Source organism: Alligator sinensis, unplaced genomic scaffold, assembly GCF_000455745.1.
Source record: "Alligator sinensis unplaced genomic scaffold, ASM45574v1 scaffold527_1, whole genome shotgun sequence".
NCBI lineage: Eukaryota > Metazoa > Chordata > Crocodylia > Alligatoridae > Alligator > Alligator sinensis.
In genome coordinates this window covers 2,659,295-2,668,701 of record NW_005841958.1, presented here as the reverse complement: position 1 = coordinate 2,668,701, position 9,407 = coordinate 2,659,295, and the positions used below count along the sequence as shown (strand labels likewise).

At 49.7% G+C, this 9,407-nt stretch overlaps 1 long non-coding RNA gene across 2 annotated transcripts in view; it reads right to left on the bottom strand.

The window, feature by feature from the left end:
• The window catches only part of LOC112549763, a 103,469-nt gene that overhangs the window by 66,467 nt on the left and 27,595 nt on the right, over positions 1-9,407 (bottom strand). The window contains exons 3-4 of one of the 2 annotated variants that reach the window (XR_003093275.1): positions 4,174-4,513; positions 1,963-2,217 (exon numbers count right to left, since the gene is read on the bottom strand). This is a non-coding gene — a long non-coding RNA (uncharacterized LOC112549763). Of the gene's footprint in view, positions 1-1,962; positions 2,218-3,450; positions 4,514-9,407 lie in introns of those variants that run through there. The other variant, XR_003093274.1, reaches the window with a different exon arrangement.

The following is a 9,407-nucleotide window of genomic DNA, read 5'->3' as shown; positions in this document are numbered from 1 at the left end:
CAGCAGGATTTTTTTTTAAATCAAACAAGCATGCACACATATTTAGATGGACTCAGAAACACAAAGTTCTGATTCGGATTTCAAACGCTCCAAAGTTTGGAGATGTTAGATATGAGGTTTTGATTTAGCCCAACACAAAGATGAGCTGTCTTTATCATTTAAATCTGCATTCAGCCCTTGATTTGGAAAGGAATTTTATCTGTTTAAAACATGTGGTCTTTACTTTTGGCAGGACATAATGCAACCGATATTTCATAAGCCTCAAAGGAACTTGTACCTATAGAGCAACTTTCACAAGAGGGTCTCAAAATACTTCCCAGTAAAATAATTAAGACTTACAGAAAATATGAAGTAGAGAAATGTTATCCTTACTTTTTCTATAGTAAGCAAATGGTGACACTAAATGTCTTGCCTAACTTCAGGTAAAAAATTACTCCAGAACTAGGAACAGAACCCAGGAAAATTGCGATTTTTTTTTTTTTCTTCTCTGATCATTTGATCACTGCTTCCTGTCCTCCTAGAATCTTTACTGTAATTTGTCCACAAGCTTCCACTCTTATCTTTCTGGCTGAATTATCTGGGGACTTAAATGATCATTCAGAATTGCTATGAAAATATGGGCAGACAAGGTTCTTTGGTTAGATGTGGTATCTTTTATTAGGCCAACTGAGTAGTTGGAAAAAAGGTTATTTGCAAGCTATCTGTGCAATCACCCTTCTTTAGGCATAGGAAGTCTTTGCTGTTCTGATACTCCAAGGAACTTTTTCCCAACTACTCAGTTAGTCTAATAAAAGACATCACATCTACCCAAAGAACCTTGCCTGCCTATGTCCTTAGATCAACACCACTACAACCAAAAACCCTATGAAAATATGTACACTTAACTTCCCCCCAACTCCATTTAAAAACTTTTCACAACCCAGATCAATAAGTCAGTCTAAATGTGCAGTCTCCTAGGAATAGGGAACAGTCTGCACAACTGGGGGCCTCAAAAGTGACACCGTGAGTAACCGCATGTTAACAGGATGACTGCAGTGCACATGTTTAACTGTGGATATTAATCTGGGTACCTCCCATTCTGGATGACCAATTTGAAACCAAGAGCCTTGCAGAGGTGCCAGACACTCACAACCCACTTTACCTTCAATTGGAGGAACTTAGCATCTATAAAAATCATCCTCAGGGTTTCCATTGACTCGTATTAAGGGCACTTTTAATGTGATGATCAGGAAATACTTGAACTGTCAGGCTTGTAAATTTGCTCTCACACAGTAGATGGCAGCATGTGAATGTCGGAGAGAAAAGGGTGACATTACAGCCCTCCCTGAATAAAGGGACACATTCCAATAGGAAGCATATTTGGAGTGAAGTGTGTAAACTGGGGTTTGACTAGGGCGAGTGGTCTGATAAAACACGGTGCAGTGATACACCATGCAGCACAGGACCTGGGCAAATGAAATATGCCCCCACACTGCAGGCAGCCAGAAACTCCTTTCTTCCTCCAAAGGGCTGTACATTTGGCTGTGCCATTTTTTTTAACCAGTAACACTGTGAAGAAGGGAAAATGATACAACTTTTGGTGTGCAGTGGTTACTGCCACCTTGATCTTAAAGCACAGAAGGGAAGAACTGCCTCCAGAATAGCATGGGACAAGAGTCCACCCTCGATATTAATAGAGGTAAATTGATTCAAGGAGGTTTCCTGGGCTGTGTCCCCGCAGAAACCAGAACAGTGGGGGAATGACCTGCTCTTAGGGCTCCTCTAGGATAAGCCAAATAATGCATAGTGATGAATAGCAACACCGCTCCTGCAAAAAATAAATGCTAGATCCCCCATTCCCGAAGTGAAGCCAGCCCAGGCACTTCTTACACTTCTAAAATGAGAAGCAAACAGGACGCTTGTAGAAGCAATGAACAGCATCTTAATTGGGGTGACACGATACACCTGTCAGCAAGTAGTTACCTTGATCCCGTTGTGCGACCTGCGTCTTTGTCCTTTCTTTGTCGCGCAGTGCAGGGGGCAGAGCACCCCCACGCGTGATGCAGGGCAGCGGATCCGGGCCGGGCTGGAGGACACTGCACTAGGGCTGGCCCTCGGGAGGGTGGTCGCTGGGAGCAGGGGTGAGGTCCTGATCTGGGCAGAGTGGAGGGGGTCAAGCTGCCTGTCCCTGGCGAGTTCCCATCCCTGCCAGGCAGTGCATTCACTTCTCACAAGCACCTATTGAAAAGTAAAACGTGGAAAACGTATGACAAGGGGTTTTCCTTCGCAGAAAGCTTTGGAGCCCGTACTTCTGTGTTTCGGAGTGCGATTCGTTTTGGAATAAATCACCCTGGGTTCAGCATGGCGCTGAGTGTGCAAGGAGCAACCCCCTGGAGCCGGACACGGATGCTGCAGCGCTTCCCTGGGCAAATCCATGGATGGGGTACTTCGCATTTCACATCGTTTCCGCGGAGTTTTGGCAGCCGGCTTGGTGGCAAAGGCATGCCCTGTCATTTCCAGGACACCCCAAGGGCCACCAGGAACTGGTGCCTTGACACCGCGGGCACTAATGCGACATAGATTAGGCAGAGGTGGAGTCCCAGGGGGTCATTGCGACTTTAGGGACCGAGCAGAAAGGGGACGTGGCTGGAGCCGGGTTGTGCCCCGAGGGTCACCTATGGGCAGCATGGCCCTCCGGGGGCAGTGCCAGGCAGCTCAGGGGTTGCTCTAGGCACCGCTGTGAAGCAACCCGGCTACGCGATCAGGTGAAGGGGAAATGGAGGTAATACAAAGCTACTTCCTACTTGCACCTCCACCCCTCCTCAGCCCTGAAAACGCAGCAAGCCTGGCTGGAGGTGCAGCCCAGTGACTTCCAGGCGTTGCAGGTTATAGAAGAGAGAAGAAGAAAGAGGTTTTCTGAGCAGCAGCAAGTCGTGAGGACCTGGACAGGCAGCGCGTCCACCCGTGCTGCAAGGAGCAGAGCCTGCTGCCCCTGGGCATGGGGGCCAGGGGCTGCTTGTCCACCACGGAGCCATCACTGCTCGGACTGCCCCCTTCCTGACACAGTTACCTCCTCTGCAGCCGTGTCTTCATGGCTGCCCCGGGCTAGGTCCGTGACTCCCAAAGACGTGGAGGCTGGGAGAAGGGAGGAAACACTGCTGGATCTCTCTCCTCCCTCCAGCATCATGTTTCTTCGTGGGGCTTATGAGATTTCTTGCTTCCACGGGGGGAAAAAATGGGGCACGGTCCGGTTCTCAATAGAGGGAGCATTTCACCTTAAACAGGTGAAAGCACATGGCACGGGAGAGCCGCTGCTGGAAGAACTGTGCTCTCGCCCAGGACTGCTCAAATAAATGCAAGGAAACGTTTTTGTACACATTAGAAATTATATATATACAATGTAATGAGGTTATACAGATCTACATTCATATAGCTTCATTACATTTATATATATAATTTATATATGCGTTATATATAATGTAATATATGATATTATTGGGTGGCAATATAGATATATCCTTGGGTGGCAAGATAGATAATGTATTCACATTAGAAATTATATCTAATGTAATGAGGTTATACACACATATATACATGTATTGCACACACATATACATACATGTGTGGTGTGTATATACAATCAGAAATACTTTATTTGGGGTCTAATTTACCCAAAATATATATGGATAATTGCAATGAGGTATATGTGACCTCTTTGGCTGCCAGCGATTTCTTTTTACAGGAGATGGCAATATAGACAGGCAATGAGGTTTTACACACACACACACACACACACACACACGTGTGTGTACACACACAGAGACATATATATAAAATGCACACACACGCATATACATGTAACGAGGTTATATATATGCTGGTTATATATATTTTTTATATATATATATAAAACCAGCAGTGGCATATATAGGCGGCCAGCAATATATATATTGCATATATATAACCAGCAATGGCAATATATATACTGCATATGTAAAGGCGGCTAGCAATGGCAATATACCAATATTGCCATTGCCCCCCTCCTTTCACTACATTGCCCGAAGTGTTATTCATTTGAACACACATCGTCACCGCGGAGGTGCCGGGCATCGCGCACAGAGATTCAATCGTCTCCCGGTTCAAACATCGGATTTAGGCGTGTTGGCTCTTAAACCCATACTCTGAGTTGCAGACCTTGGCCGCAGGGACGAGCAGCCAGGTCCGGGGCCGGGCTGGGCGCCGGTGCGCTGGTGCGGCGCTGCACCGCTGCAGCCACATCTGTAAGCGCTGCCTCAAACGTCTGAAACCCGCGAGGGAGGCAGGGGAAAATCATGAGACTTCAAAGGAAAACGAAACGTGCGGTTCTTTGTCTGCGCTTTCTGGCTTTGGAGTCTTCAGGGGTCACAATTTGGAGACATTTCATGCCCCCAGCCCCGAGGGCAAGACGCTTGGCTTGGAAGCGGAGATCTCCCGCAGCCCCGTGGCTCCAGAAGTGAGGACGGCTAGTGGTGGAGGGGATCCAATCCAACCTCACCTGGGAGACAAGCAGGAGAGTTAGCAGCTTCGTACTCCCCAGACAGGAGCGGAAAGGCTCGCCCGGCCCCTCCCCCGGGGAAATCCGTAGGAAGGGGTGTCGGGACAAAGAGCCCACGGAAGACAGTCCTGGGGGATCCCGTCCTCCTCCAACCTGCCCCAGCCCCGTGGGTCTGCGGGGGCCGCAGTGCAGGCTCCGAAACCCCGTTGGTCTTGTCCCAGTCCTGGCCCCTGACACCTCCTGTCTCCCGGGCCATACAGCTCCACCCGGGACGCTTGTTGCGGGCACAGGGGGGGGGGGGACAGGGCTCTGGCCCCTGGGAGCGGCTGAGCCCTTCTGCCACCCATCTCTGTGCCGGGTCCCCCCATGCCAGCGTGCGGAGAAGCCCTGGAGAGACACCTCCGCGTAGGCAAACCGTTCAGCATCCCCTAAAACAGCCCAAAGGAGTGAGGCTAATCAGCAATGCCACAAACTGAGCAACACCGTTTGCATTTTCATCCGCGGGGCCGTGGGAGAAGCGGCGCTGGGAAGGAAAGACTGACTTTGCTTTGTGAACCTGAAAGACCTGCTCCAGGAGCTGGAGGAGCCCGGCTGCAGAACAGCCTTCCCCGGAGCTGCCCGCCGGGGCTGGGGCCTCACCTGGTGTCAGTGGGGCTCCCCTTGCCCTGCCAAGAAAGGGCTGGAGACGCCGGGGGACTGAGCTGCAGCGGCGGAGACTGGCCCCCAGCCCGGCTGCACGTCAGCTAGGACGAGTAACACGTTTGAGCGGAGTGTGGCCGAGAACAGCGGGGTCTTGAAATCCCACCTATTTATAAGCAACCCCTTTCCCCCGAGTCTGGTTTTTCTTGCCCTGCAAAAACCCCACTGAAACATTTCCCTCGTTCTCTGTGGGCAAGGGAAGGCAGGAAAACGCGGAGGCGCAACTGGAGGAAATCCAGGCGGTGCAGATAGGGATGTCTTTTCTCTGGCCCCCCCGGGAGCCCGCTCGGAGTCTCCTGGGTCGCTAGTGCGGGGCTTGTCCGCGCACAGACGGGAGAGGATGGACTGGCACAAGAGTGCTACAGGGTGCCCAGGGGAGAGGCGGGGGGCACGGCTCTGTGCGACACGGGATCCTGCTGACCGAGATCTTAGTTCATCCGGGTGCCATGCACCTGTCCCCGGGGCTTGGCCAAAACATGCAAGACAAGCTCCGAGCAGTGACACCCACCGCGCTCCTTCCCGCGGGACCCGATCCTGCTCCTGGGCTCTCGTGGGCTCCCCAGCCCACGCACCCGCTGGGGCGCACGGCGCTGCCTCCCGCGGACCCTCCCCTCCTCAGCTCAGCGCCTCAATAATAATAATCATCATCATAATAATAATAATGTATTATTATTATTATTATTATTAGAATCACAGGGAAGTCGGGCAGGAAGGGACCTCCAGAGCTCCTGTAGTCCACCCCCTATCCAAACCCTCCTGTGCAAGCCACCATCTAACTCTCCATAAGACTAATCTCTCATAATCATTCATACTTATCACTACTGAGGATGGCTACGTGTGAGCAACCCCGACCTCTTCACGGCCCGGAGGAGGATGATCACGAAGGTGGTCCCCGATCACTTCTGATGGGGAGGACGGGGGAGGCCCCCCGGGTAAAGGGCCGAGTGGCCCCGGGGGCACCCGCTGGAGATGCCCGAGTTGCCTTCACAGCCCCGCGTGTCCTTCGCTCGCGTGGTCCCTGCGCCCTCCCCGACCGGGCAGGGTTTGCTCCGGTGGCAGCCCCGTCCATGGGCCCGATCCCCCTGCAAACCGAGGTCTTTCTGCAAGCCTGGAGCGGGAGTGGGACGCGGAGCCTTGCGGGGGGCTCCCGGGGACCCCCCTTCCAGGGACACGGCTCGGAGGAACAGCCGTCGGGGCGCATCAGGCGGGCAGCGCAGGGGCTCTGCCCTCGGGGACCCCGGGTCCGTGGCCGGGTAGGGCAGGAGCATCCTCTCCAGCCCGCTCCTCCTCGCCCTGCCCTCGCCGCGGAGCGCGGACCCCCAGCGCCCCTTGCCCGGGCTGCCCCGCTGGACCCGGCGCGCAGCCGCCTCCGCTCCGCCGGCGCGGGAAACACTCGCCGGAGTGGTAAGGCAGGCATTTTTCTTACCCAGAAAGTAAGGTCACCGACACCCCCCTGAACATAAATTGGACACAGAAGGGCAGCTGTAGACTGAACAGGAAGCGCTGGCCCAAGGGTAAATGAAACAGCTGTTGCCATTGTTCTGGATGGAAGCTGCCTTTGCAAGCTCCGCACGGCTCAGGCTCAGAAAGCAGATGTTAGTAATTACAACACATGAAAAGAAGGGCACAGGATTAGGCAAGTGACGAAAAAGCAATGGCACCACGAGATTTATAACTGGCTAAAGCGAAGCAAGTAAGTGCTATCAGGGAGAGCCCTGAACTCTGGCTGTGGATCATTCATCCTGCAGGGCAGTCACTGCTCCTTGGCTCCAGGGCGTTGTGACTGGGCTTGCAAAGGCAGGATGGAAAGAGCTGGGCCTTTGCCACTGGAAAACTAAAAGCACTCTTATAAAAGAGCCAATAATGCACCTTTTATTGATGCTTCCCCCCTGGCACTAGTTTGGTACAGTTGGTTACAACTCTTGAATTCTAGGAACTGCATTATAGAAAGAGGGTTTGGTTTATGTGAGAGTTATGGTTTCTGTCCGTAACATTTTTAGTGTGCTCTGAATTAAAAGCCAAACTAGTCACAGGGGTGAGGGGGAAATATTACCTTGGGTGGGGGGGGGGGGAAAATTTTACCGGGGGGGGGGGGGTGGGGTAAAAAGTGCAAGCCTAGATGCTTAAATTAAGTCCCCAAATCCATCTGTAGGCACCACAAACAAGGGAGGTGACCTTATTTCCAGAGGTGCTGAGCACTCAGAAATCCTGTAACTGTAGCTACTGACTGCCAGGAGAATCAGGCTATTAATTCAAGTATTCAAGTATTAATTCAAGCATTCACATAAGGGCCCTGTGTTAGGGCACCCACATTTGACAACAGAGGAGCAGGATTTTAAAGAATGAGTCTACAAAGCATGAAATCATTACTCAGTAAATTTAAGAGAAACACCCAGCAAGACGGAAAGGGAGTCAATGGGGTGAGACCAAGAGCCAAACTGTATTTCATCGCTTCTTTCTGCGTAAGTAGAAAGGTATAAGCTTTACACGCTTTTTGAAAATTCTTCAGCACCATTTCATATAATCAGAGCTGAAAAAAAAACAACAAAAAACCTCTCTCAGTTTTCTGTTTGTAAGGAGTGGGTAATATAAGAAAGGTTAGTCAGAAGGTAAAGCATGTGTTTGCCATCTTAGCTCCTGATATGGAAACCATATGCTTAAATACACCAGCAAACATACTCAATATAACACTCTTTTTTATTAAATGTGGTTTTATAAAAACTATCTACCTTCCATCCACTGGTGACTTCCAAAGAGGTCACATATTCTTCATTGCAACTATCAATACATATTTTGGATAAATTAGACCCCAAATAGAGTGTTTCTGATTATTATTGCAAAGGGATCAAGAGGGCATTTATTTCCTCTCCCCCCCCCCAGATAAATTAAAAGAACTGTAATGGGCCATTTCTGCAACCTGTAAAAGGGCAGAACCATCTGTGACTCATTTAACATCACTTTAAAGAAGATTTATTTCATTAATTCAGGCACAATATAGAAAGAATATAGATTTTCTTAACCCTACTGCTCAAGCCGAAGAAGAAAAAAAAAAAAGCCCAACCCAGCATAGAAATTTCAGGAATGAAAAATGACTAACATGTTATTAGAAGCAAGAAGTCTGTTGCCTTGCTGGTGAGATAGCAGATTGTTGCCCTGCCAACTAGAAGACCTCAGCTCAGGAGTGGCTTTAATACCTATCAGCCCAATGCCACAGATAAACAGTAACAGGGCAAGAGTAATGCACCCAGAGAATTTGTACTGGAGCAGCTCTTTGCTGCTCTTCCATTTCCTCAGCTGGCGTCAAACCCAGACTGAGATCCCACCAGAACAAGCACGGGGGAGACTTCCTGGAAGAGCGTATGCCAGACCCAGAGCCTTCAAGTTCTGCAATCAGAAATGGCACCCGTTTGGACCATTTTACTATTTATTGCTATTTGCCTTAGGGCCCCAAGTTGGGGAAGGCTGAAGGGGTGGGAGGGAAAAAAACAATTTTTCATCTTTGAAACAAATAAAAAGCAAAAAAGAAAAAAGAAACAGAGGTTCCTCGCAGCAGCTAAAAAAGTTTGACCCAAGCTTTATCACCTCTGTCTTTCCTGACAAGCAGGAAGTACAGCCAAGATCAAAAGAAAGTGGAAATCAATAGGATTAAGGTATTGAAATTCTTCTGTTTTGCCACAGGCTGTCACCCTTACTCCATGCATTGCTAAAGTGGACAGAACGTCTTTGTGGAAGGCAACATAAAAGAAACAACTCTAGAAGTTCAGAAGTTTAGCCTTGCTGAAAATGAATGTGTGTGATGATTTCCAGTGATATCAAGTCCTGCAGCATCATAATAATAACAACAACGATAATGATTCATCTATATTCTTGCAGGCTTGGAAGACTGGATCGGCCTCAAAAGCAAAGGATCTAAAGCCATTCCTTAATACTGCTGGAGCCTGAGCATGGCAGGGGGAGATGTGGAACCATGTGTGCCTCGTTTGCAGTTTGAGGAATACTAAAAGTTACTTCTGGCTTTTAGTAATCAGATGCTTGTAGTAGGCCAGACTGGTCCAGGGCCAAGCTGCATTAAAATCAATGGATGCGTTTGCCTGAGTGCCTTTAAAATGTTTTCCATTCCCATTAGTAAAAGGTATGGGGCAATGTCCCAGGGTGGTCAGCTGTATAAGGCACTTGGATCTGATCCAGAGCCCAT